This window comes from Triticum urartu, chromosome 6A (genome assembly GCF_056163025.1).
Source record: "Triticum urartu cultivar PI428250 chromosome 6A, HENAU_Tu73, whole genome shotgun sequence".
Lineage (NCBI taxonomy): Eukaryota > Viridiplantae > Streptophyta > Magnoliopsida > Poales > Poaceae > Triticum > Triticum urartu.
The window spans coordinates 388,837,904-388,847,089 of NC_141878.1; positions in this window are offsets into that span (position 1 = coordinate 388,837,904).

The following is a 9,186-nucleotide window of genomic DNA, read 5'->3' on the forward strand; positions in this document are numbered from 1 at the left end:
AAGTAATTTTCATAAAGAGCATGCTCAAAACGGAGCAACGGTTCAACACATACACACGAAACAAGTTTAAAGGACAAGCTGTCCAAAACAACAACTAGGCATCTTACAAGCACCATAACAACATGCTACAAGAACAAGATAGGCACAAACATGATATGCACTTAAAGTTTAGATTACATTCTTCAAATATCATCAAGGTTTAGGTTCATAGGCATCAAGATTAAACCAATAAGATCAATGCAAAAAAGCAACTTTATAACATAGAATATGACTTGGTGAAAAACAGGTCATACATGTGAGCAGAAATAACATGTTGACATGTTGGAGGCATGAAGCGATGCTACTACAGTGCAAGATCATAGCAACCAAAATCATGGCATTAAAGTACATGTCATACATGGCAAAACATGATTACTAAGCATCTCCATATGACCTCTAGATCAATGGCATTCACTAAGACAAGATTGCAAGTTATAACAGATTCTCAGACTTTGTGAAAAACAAAGTATGGCAGAAAATAGATTCATGATGCCTACTTTGAGACAACAAAAGTATATTCTACAAGAAGATTTCATGGCATCAAAGGGCATGGCAAGTATGTACATGTAGAGCACTACGAAACATGAACACTGAGCTACTGCTAGAAAATACTAGAACATGCTCAAAATATCACGGCACAATTGCAAATGATAACAGATTCACAGACTTAGTGAAATAAACTGAACATGGCAGGAACAACGACAAGTAGGCATGTTTGCAAGCTTGGTTAACTCAACATATAGCATATCATGGCAAGTGAATGTAACCAAAAGCAAGAAGGCATATTTGTACAGCTACTCATGGCAAGAGCATGGCCATATGATGCATAGGACACTAGCTATTCACATGGCAAAACTGAACTTACTGATGACAGGCTGATATAAACATTATTTAGCAATTTGAGAGCATGATAAAGACAAGCTACAACAGGTCATAATTGCAAACAAGGACATGGATGGATAGAGCATAACAAGAACTACAAAACAGCCATAATGAGCATCTCCAGATTATACATGGATTCACTTGTAGCATCAAGTTAACATGGCAACATAATATAGTAGGTTCAGACTTAGCAGAGAAAACAGGGAACATAAAAATGCATGGATTGAACCATTGTAAAGATGGCATGAATATTCTCCTAAAACATGTTGACATGATGCTCAAAAGATAATCACGCAAAATGCTATGAAAAAGACAAATCAGCAAGTTCAGCAATTTTCAGCAGATTATATCACTTAGCACTTTTGCAACATTGATTAAGACATCAATATGTATAGTAACATGCATGCAAACTATACCACCATGTAGAGCATTCAGAGGTGAACAATTCGATATATCATGCATGCAAAACAAAGCAACATGTACAAAGTTACTGTTGGGTTTCGTAGTAATTCCAAAAAAATTCCTACGCACACGCAAGATCATGGTGATGCATAGAAACGAGAGGGGGAGAGTGTGATCTACGTACCCTTGTAGATCGACAAAGAAAGCGTTAACTTGGTTGATGTAGTCGTACGTCTCCACGGCTCGACCGATCAAGCACCGAAACTACGACACCTCCGAGTTCTAGCACACGTTCAGCTCGATGACGATCCCCGGACTCCGATCCAGCAAAGTGTCAGGGAAGAGTTCCGTCAGCACGACGGCGTGGTGACGATCTTGATGTACTACCGTCACAGGGCTTCGCCTAAGCACTGCTACAATATTATCGAGGACTATGGTGGAAGGGGGCACCGCACACGGCTAAGAATATGATCACGTGGATCAACTTGTGTGTCTAGGGGTGCCCCTTGCCTCCGTATATAAAGGATCCAAGGGGGGGTGCGGCCGGCCCTAGTAGGAGGCGCGCAGGAGGAGTCCTACTCCTACCGGGAGTAGGACTCCCCTCCCTTTCCTTGTCCAAGTAGGAGAGGGGGAAGGAGAGAAGGAAAAGGGGGGCGCCGCCCCTTCCTCCTTGTCCAATTCGGACTAGGGGGAGAGGGGGCGCGCGGCCTGCCCTGGCAGCCCCTCCTCTTCTCCACTTTAGGCCCATGAGGCCCATTAACCCCCCGGGGGGTTCCGGTAACCCCCCGGTGCTCCGGTTTTATCCGAAACTTTCCCGGAACACTTCCGGTGTCCGAATATAGCCGTCCAATATATCAATATTTATGTCTCGACCATTTCGAGACTCCTCGTTATGTCCGTGATCACATCCGGGACTACGAACTAACTTCGGTACATCAAAACTCATAAACTCATAATATAACTGTCATCGAAACCTTAAGCGTGCGGACCCTACGGGTTCGAGAACAATGTAGACATGACCGAGACACGTCTCCGGTCAATAACCAATAGCGGAACCTGGATGCTCATATTGGCTCCTACATATTCTACGAAGATCTTTTATCGGTCAGACCGCATAGCAACATACGTTGTTCCCTTTGTCACCGGTATGTTACTTGCCCGAGATTCGATCGTCGGTATCCCATACCTAGTTCAATCTCGTTACCGGCAAGTCTCTTTACTCGTTCCGTAATACATCATCTCACAACTAACTCATTAGTTGCAATGCTTGCAAGGCTTATGTGATGTGTATTACTGAGAGGGCCCAGAGATACCTCTCCGACAATCGGAGTGACAAATCCTAATCTCGAAATACGCCAACCCAACATCTACCTTTGGAGACACCTGTAGAGCACCTTTATAATCACCCATTTACGTTGTGACGTTTGGTAGCACACAAAGTGTTCCTCCGGCAAACGGGAGTTGTATAATCTCATAGTCATAGGAACATGTATAAGTCATGAAGAAAGCAATAGCAACATACTAAACGATCGGGTGCTAAGCTAATGGAATGGGTCATGTCAATCAGATCATTCACCTAATGATGTGATCCCGTTAATCAAATAACAACTCTTTGTTCATGGTTAGGAAACATAACCATCTTTGATTAACGAGCTAGTCAAGTAGAGTCATACAAGTGACACTCTGTTTGTCTATGTATTCACACATGTATTATGTTTCTTGTTAATACAATTCTAGCATGAATAATAAACTTTTATCATGATATAAGGAAATAAATAATAACTTTATTATTGCCTCTAGGGCATATTTCCTTCAGTCTCCCACTTGCACTAGAGTCAATAATCTAGATCACATCACCATGTGATTAACATCGATAGTTCACATCATCATGTGATTAACACCCATAGTTCACATCGCCATGTGACCAACACCCAAAGGGTTTACTAGATTCAGTAATCTAGTTCACATCGCTATGTGATTAACACCCAAAGAGTTTACTAAGGTGTGATCATGTTTTGCTTGTGAGAGAATTTTAGTCAATGGGTCTGCCATATTCAGATCCATATGTATTTTGAAAATATCTATGTCAACAATGCTCTGCATGGAGCTACTCTAGCTAATTGCTCCCACTTTCAATATGTATGTAGATTGAGACTTAAAGTTATCTAGATCAGTGTCAAAACTTGCATCGATGTAACTCTTTACGACGAACGTTTTGTCACCTCCATAATCGAGAAACATATCCTTATTCCACTAAGGATAATTTTGACCGCTGTCCAGTGATCTACTCCTAGATCACTATTGTACTCCCTTGCCAAAATCAGTGTAGGGTAAACAATAGATCTGGTACACAGCATGGCATACTTTATGGAACCTATGGCTCAGGCATAGGGAATGACTTTCATTCTCTTTCTATCTTCTGCCGTGGTCGGGCTTTGAGTCTTACTCAATTTCATACCTTGTAACACAGGTAAGAACCCTTTCTATGACTGTTCCATTTTGAACTACTTCAAAATCTTGTCAAGGTATGTACTCATTGAAAAAAAAACTTATCAAGCGTCTTGATCTATCTCTATAGATCTTGATGCTCAATATGTAAGCAGCTTCACCGAGGTCTTTTCTTTGAAAAACTCCTTTCAAACACTCCTTTATGCTTTGCAGAATAATTCTACATTATTTCCGATCAACAATATGTCATTCACATATACTTATCAGAAATGATGTAGTTCTCCCACTCACTTTCTTGTAAATACAGGCTTCACCGCAAGTCTGTATAAATCTATATGCTTTGATCATACTATCAAAGCGTTTATTCCAACTCCGAGATGCTTGCACCAGTCCATAGATGGATCGCCGGAGCTTGCTTATTTTGTTAGCACCTTTAGGATTGACAAAACCTTCTGGTTGCATCATATACAACTCTTTATTTAAGAAATCCATTAAGGATTGCAGTTTTGTTATCCATTTGCCAGATTTCATAAAATGCGGCAATTGCTAACATGATTTGGACAGACTTTTAAGCATCGATACGAGTGAGAAAATCTCATCGTAGTCAACACCTTGAACTTTGTCGAAAACCTTTTGCGACAATTCTAGCTTTGTAGATAGTAACACTACTATCAGCGTCCGTCTTCCTCTTGAAGATCCATTTATTTTCTATGGCTTGCCGATCATCGGGAAAGTCAACCAAAGTCCATACTTTGTGCTCATACATGGATCCCATCTCAGATTTCATGGCCTCAAGCCATTTTGCGGAATCTGGGCTCACCATCGCTTCTTCATAGTTCGCAAGTTTGTCATGGTCTAGTAACATGACTTCCAGAACAGGATTACCATACCACTCTGGTGCGGATCTCACTCTGGTTTACCTACGAGATTCGGTAGTAACTTGATCTGAAGTTACATGATCATCATCATTAGCTTCCTCACTAATTGGTGTAGTAGTCACAAGAACAGATTTCTGTGATGAACTACTTTCCAATAAGGGAGATGGTACTATTACCTTATCAAGTTTTCTACTTTCCTCCCACTCACTTCTTTCAAGAGAAACTCCTTCTTTGGAAAGGATCCATTCTTAGCAACGAATGTCTTGCCTTCGGATCTGTGATAGAAGGTGTACCCAATAGTCTCCTTTGGGTATCCTATGAAGACATATTTCTCCGATTTGGGTTTGAGCTTATCAGGATGAAACTTTTTCATATAAGCATCACAATCCCAAACTTTAAGAAACGACAACTTTGGTTTCTTGCCAAACCACAGTTCAGATTGTGTCGTCTCAACGGACTTAGATGGTGCCCTTTTAAACGTGAATGCAGCTGTCTTTAATGCATAACCCCAAAACGATAGTGGTAGATCGGTAAGAGACATCATAGGTCGCACCATATCTAATAAAGTACGGTTATGACGTTTCGGACACACCATTATGCTGTGGTGTTCCAGGTGGCGTGAGTAGTGAAACTATTTCACATTGTTTTAACTGAAGACCAAACTCATAACTCAAATACTCTTCTCCACGATCAGATCATAGACACTTTATTTTCTTGTTACGATGATTTTCCACTTCACTCTGAAATTCTTTGAACTTTTCAAATGTTTCAGACTTATGTTTCATCAAGTAGATATACTCATATCTGCTCAAATCATCTGTGAAGATCAGAAAATAATGATACATGTCGCGAGTCTCAATATTCATCGGACCACATACATCAGTATGTATGATTTCCAACAAATTTGTTGCTCGCTCCATTGTTCCGAAGAACAGAGTCTTAGTCATCTTGCCCATGAGGCATGGTTCGCAAGCATCAACTGATTCATAATCAAGTGATTCCCAAAGCCCATCAGCATGGAGTTTCTTCATGCGCTTTACACCAATATGACCTAAACAGCAGTGCCACAAATAAGTTGCACTATCATTATTAACTTTGCATCTTTTTGATTTCAATATTATGATTATGTGTACTACTACGATCGAGATCCAACGAACTATTTTCATTGGGTGTGTAACCATATAAGGTTTTATTCATGTAAACAGAACAACAATTTATTCTCTTACTTAAATGAATAACCGTATTACGATAAACATGATCAAATCATATTCATGCTCAACGCAAACACCAAATAACACTTATTTAGGTTCAACACTAATCCCAAAAGTATAGGGAGTGTGCGATGATGATCATATCAATCTTGGAACCACTTCCAACACACATCGTCACCTCACCCTTAACTAGTCTCTGTTTATTCTGCAACCCCCGTTTCGAGTTACTAATCTTAGCAACTGAACGAGTATCTATTACTGAGGGGTTGCTATAAACACTAGTAAAGTACACATCAATAACATGTATATCAAATATACTTATGTTCACTTTGCCATCCTTCTTATCCGCCAATCACTTGGGGTAGTTCTGCTTCCAGTGACCAGTCCCTTTGCAGTAGAAGCACTTAGTCTCAGGCTTAGGACCAGACTTGGGCTTCTTCACTTGAGCAGCAACTTGCTTGCCGTTCTTCTTGAAGTTCCCCTTCTTCCCTTTGCCCTTTTCTTGAAACTAGTGGTCTTGTCAACCATCAACACTTGATGTTTTTCTTGATTTCTACCTTCGTTGATTTCAGCATCACGAAGAGCTTGGGAGTTGTTTCCGTTATCCCTTGCATATTATAGTTCATCACGAAGTTCTACTAACTTGGTGATGGTGACCAGAGAATTCTGTCAATCACTATCTTATCTGGAAGATTAACTCCCACTTGATTCAAGTGATTGTAGTACCCAGACAATCTGAGCACATGCTCACTAGTTGAGCGATTCTCCTCCATCTTTTAGCTATAGAACTTGTTGGAGACTTCATATCTCTCAACTCGGTATTTGCTTGAAATATTAACTTCAACTCCTGGAACATCTCATATGGTCCATGACGTCTTTGAAGTCCCGATTCTAAGCCATTTAAGTATGGTGCACTAAACTATCAAGTAGTCATCATATTGAGCTAGCCAAACGTTCATAACGTCTGCATCTGCTCCTGCAATAGGTCTGTCACCTAGCGGTGCATCAAGGACATAATTCTTCTGTGCAGCAATGAGGATAAACCTCAGATCACGGATCCAATCCGCATCATTGCTACTAACATCTTTCAACACAATTTTCTCTAGGAACATATCAAAATAAACACAGGGAAGCAACAACGCGAGCTATTGATCTATAACATAATTTGCAAAATACTACCAGGACTAAGTTCATGATAAATTTAAGTTCAATTTAATCATACTACTTAAGAACTCCCACTTAGATAGACATCCCTCTAATCCTCTAAGTGATTACGTGATCCAAATCAACTAGACCATGTCCGATCATCACGTGAGATGGAGTAGTTTCATTGGTGAACATCGCTAAGTTGATCATATCTACTATATGATTCACGCTCGACCTTTCGGTCTCCGTGTTCCAAGGCCATATCTGTATATGCTTGGCTTAGCAAGTATAACCTGAGTATTCCGCGTGTGCAACTGTTTTGCACCCGTTGTATTTGAACGTAGAGCCTATCACACCCGATCATCACGTGGTGTCTCAGCACGAAGAACTTTCGCAACGGTGCATACTCAGGGAGACCACTTCTTGATAATTAGTGAGAGATCATCTTATAATGCTACCGTCAATCAAAGCAAGATAAGATGCATAAAAGATAAATATCACATGCAATCATTATAAGTGATATGATATGGCCATCATCATCTTGTGCTTGTGATCTCCATCCTCGAAGCACCGTCGTGATCACCATCGTCACCGGCGCGACACCTTGATCTCCATCGTAGCATCGTTGTCGTCTCGCCAATCTCATGCTTCCACGACTATCGCTACCGCTTAGTGATAAAGTAAAGCATTACAGCGCGATTGCATTGCATACAATAAAGCGACAACCATATGGCTCCTGCCAGTTGCCGGTAACTTGGTTACAAAACATGATCATCTCATACAATAAAATTTAGCATCATGTCTTGACCATATCACATCACAACATGCCCTGCAAAAACAAGTTAGACGTCCTCTACTTTGTTGTTGCAAGTTTTACATGGCTGCTACGGGCTTAAGCAAGAACCAATCTTACCTACGCATCAAAACCACAATGATAGTTTGTCAAGTTGGTGCTTTTTTAACCTTCGCAAGGACCGGGCGTAGCCACACTCGGTTCAACTAAAGTTGGAGAAACTGTCACCCGCTAGCCACCTTTGTGCAAAGCACGTCGGGAGAACCGGTCTCGCGTAAGCGTACACGTAATGTCGGTCCGGGCCGCTTCGTCCAACAATACCGCCGAACCAAAGTATGACATGCTGGTAAGCAGTATGACTTATATCGCCCACAACTCACTTGTGTTCTACTCGTGCATATAACATCAACACATAAAACCTAGGCTCGGATGCCACTGTTGGGTTTCGTAGTAATTCCAAAAAATTTCCTACGCACACGCAAGATCATGGTGATGCATAGCAACGAGAGGGGGAGAGTGTGATCTATGTACCCTTGTAGATCGATAACGGAAGTGTTAACTTGGTTGATGTAGTCGTACGTCTCCACGGCTCGACCGATCAAGCACCGAAGCTACGGCACCTCCGAGTTCTAGCACACGTTCAGCTCGATGATGATCCCCGAACTCCGATCCAGCAAAGTGTCGGGGAAGAGTTCCGTCAGCACGACGGCGTGGTGACGATCTTGATGTACTACCGTCGCAGGGCTTCGCCTAAGCACTGCTACAATATTATCGAGGACTATGGTGGAAGGGGGCACCGCACACGGCTAAGAATATGATCATGTGGATCAACTTGTGTGTCTAGGGGTGCCCATTGCCTCCGTATATAAAGGATCCAAGGGGGGGGGTGCGGCCGGCCTTAGTAGGAGGCGCGCAGGAGGAGTCCTACTCCTACCGGGAGTAGGACTCCCCTCCCTTTCCTTGTCCAAGTAGGAGAGAAGGAAAAGGGGGGCGCCGCCCCTCCCTCCTTGTCCAATTCGGACTAGGGGGAGAGGGGGCGCGCGGCCTGCCCTGGCAGCCCCTCCTCTTCTCCACTTTAGGCCCATGAGGCCCATTAACCCCCTGGGGGGTTCCGGTAACCCCCCGGTGCTCCGGTTTTATCCGAAACTTCCCCGGAACACTTCCGGTGTCCGAATATAGCCGTCTAATATATCAATCTTTATGTCTCGACCATTTCGAGACTCCTCGTTATGTCCGTGATCACATCCGGGACTCCGAACTAACTTCGGTACATCAAAACTCATAAACTCATAATATAACTATCATCGAAACCTTAAGCGTGCGGACCCTACGGGTTCGAGAACAATGTAGACATGACCGAGACACGTCTCCGGTCAATAACCAATAG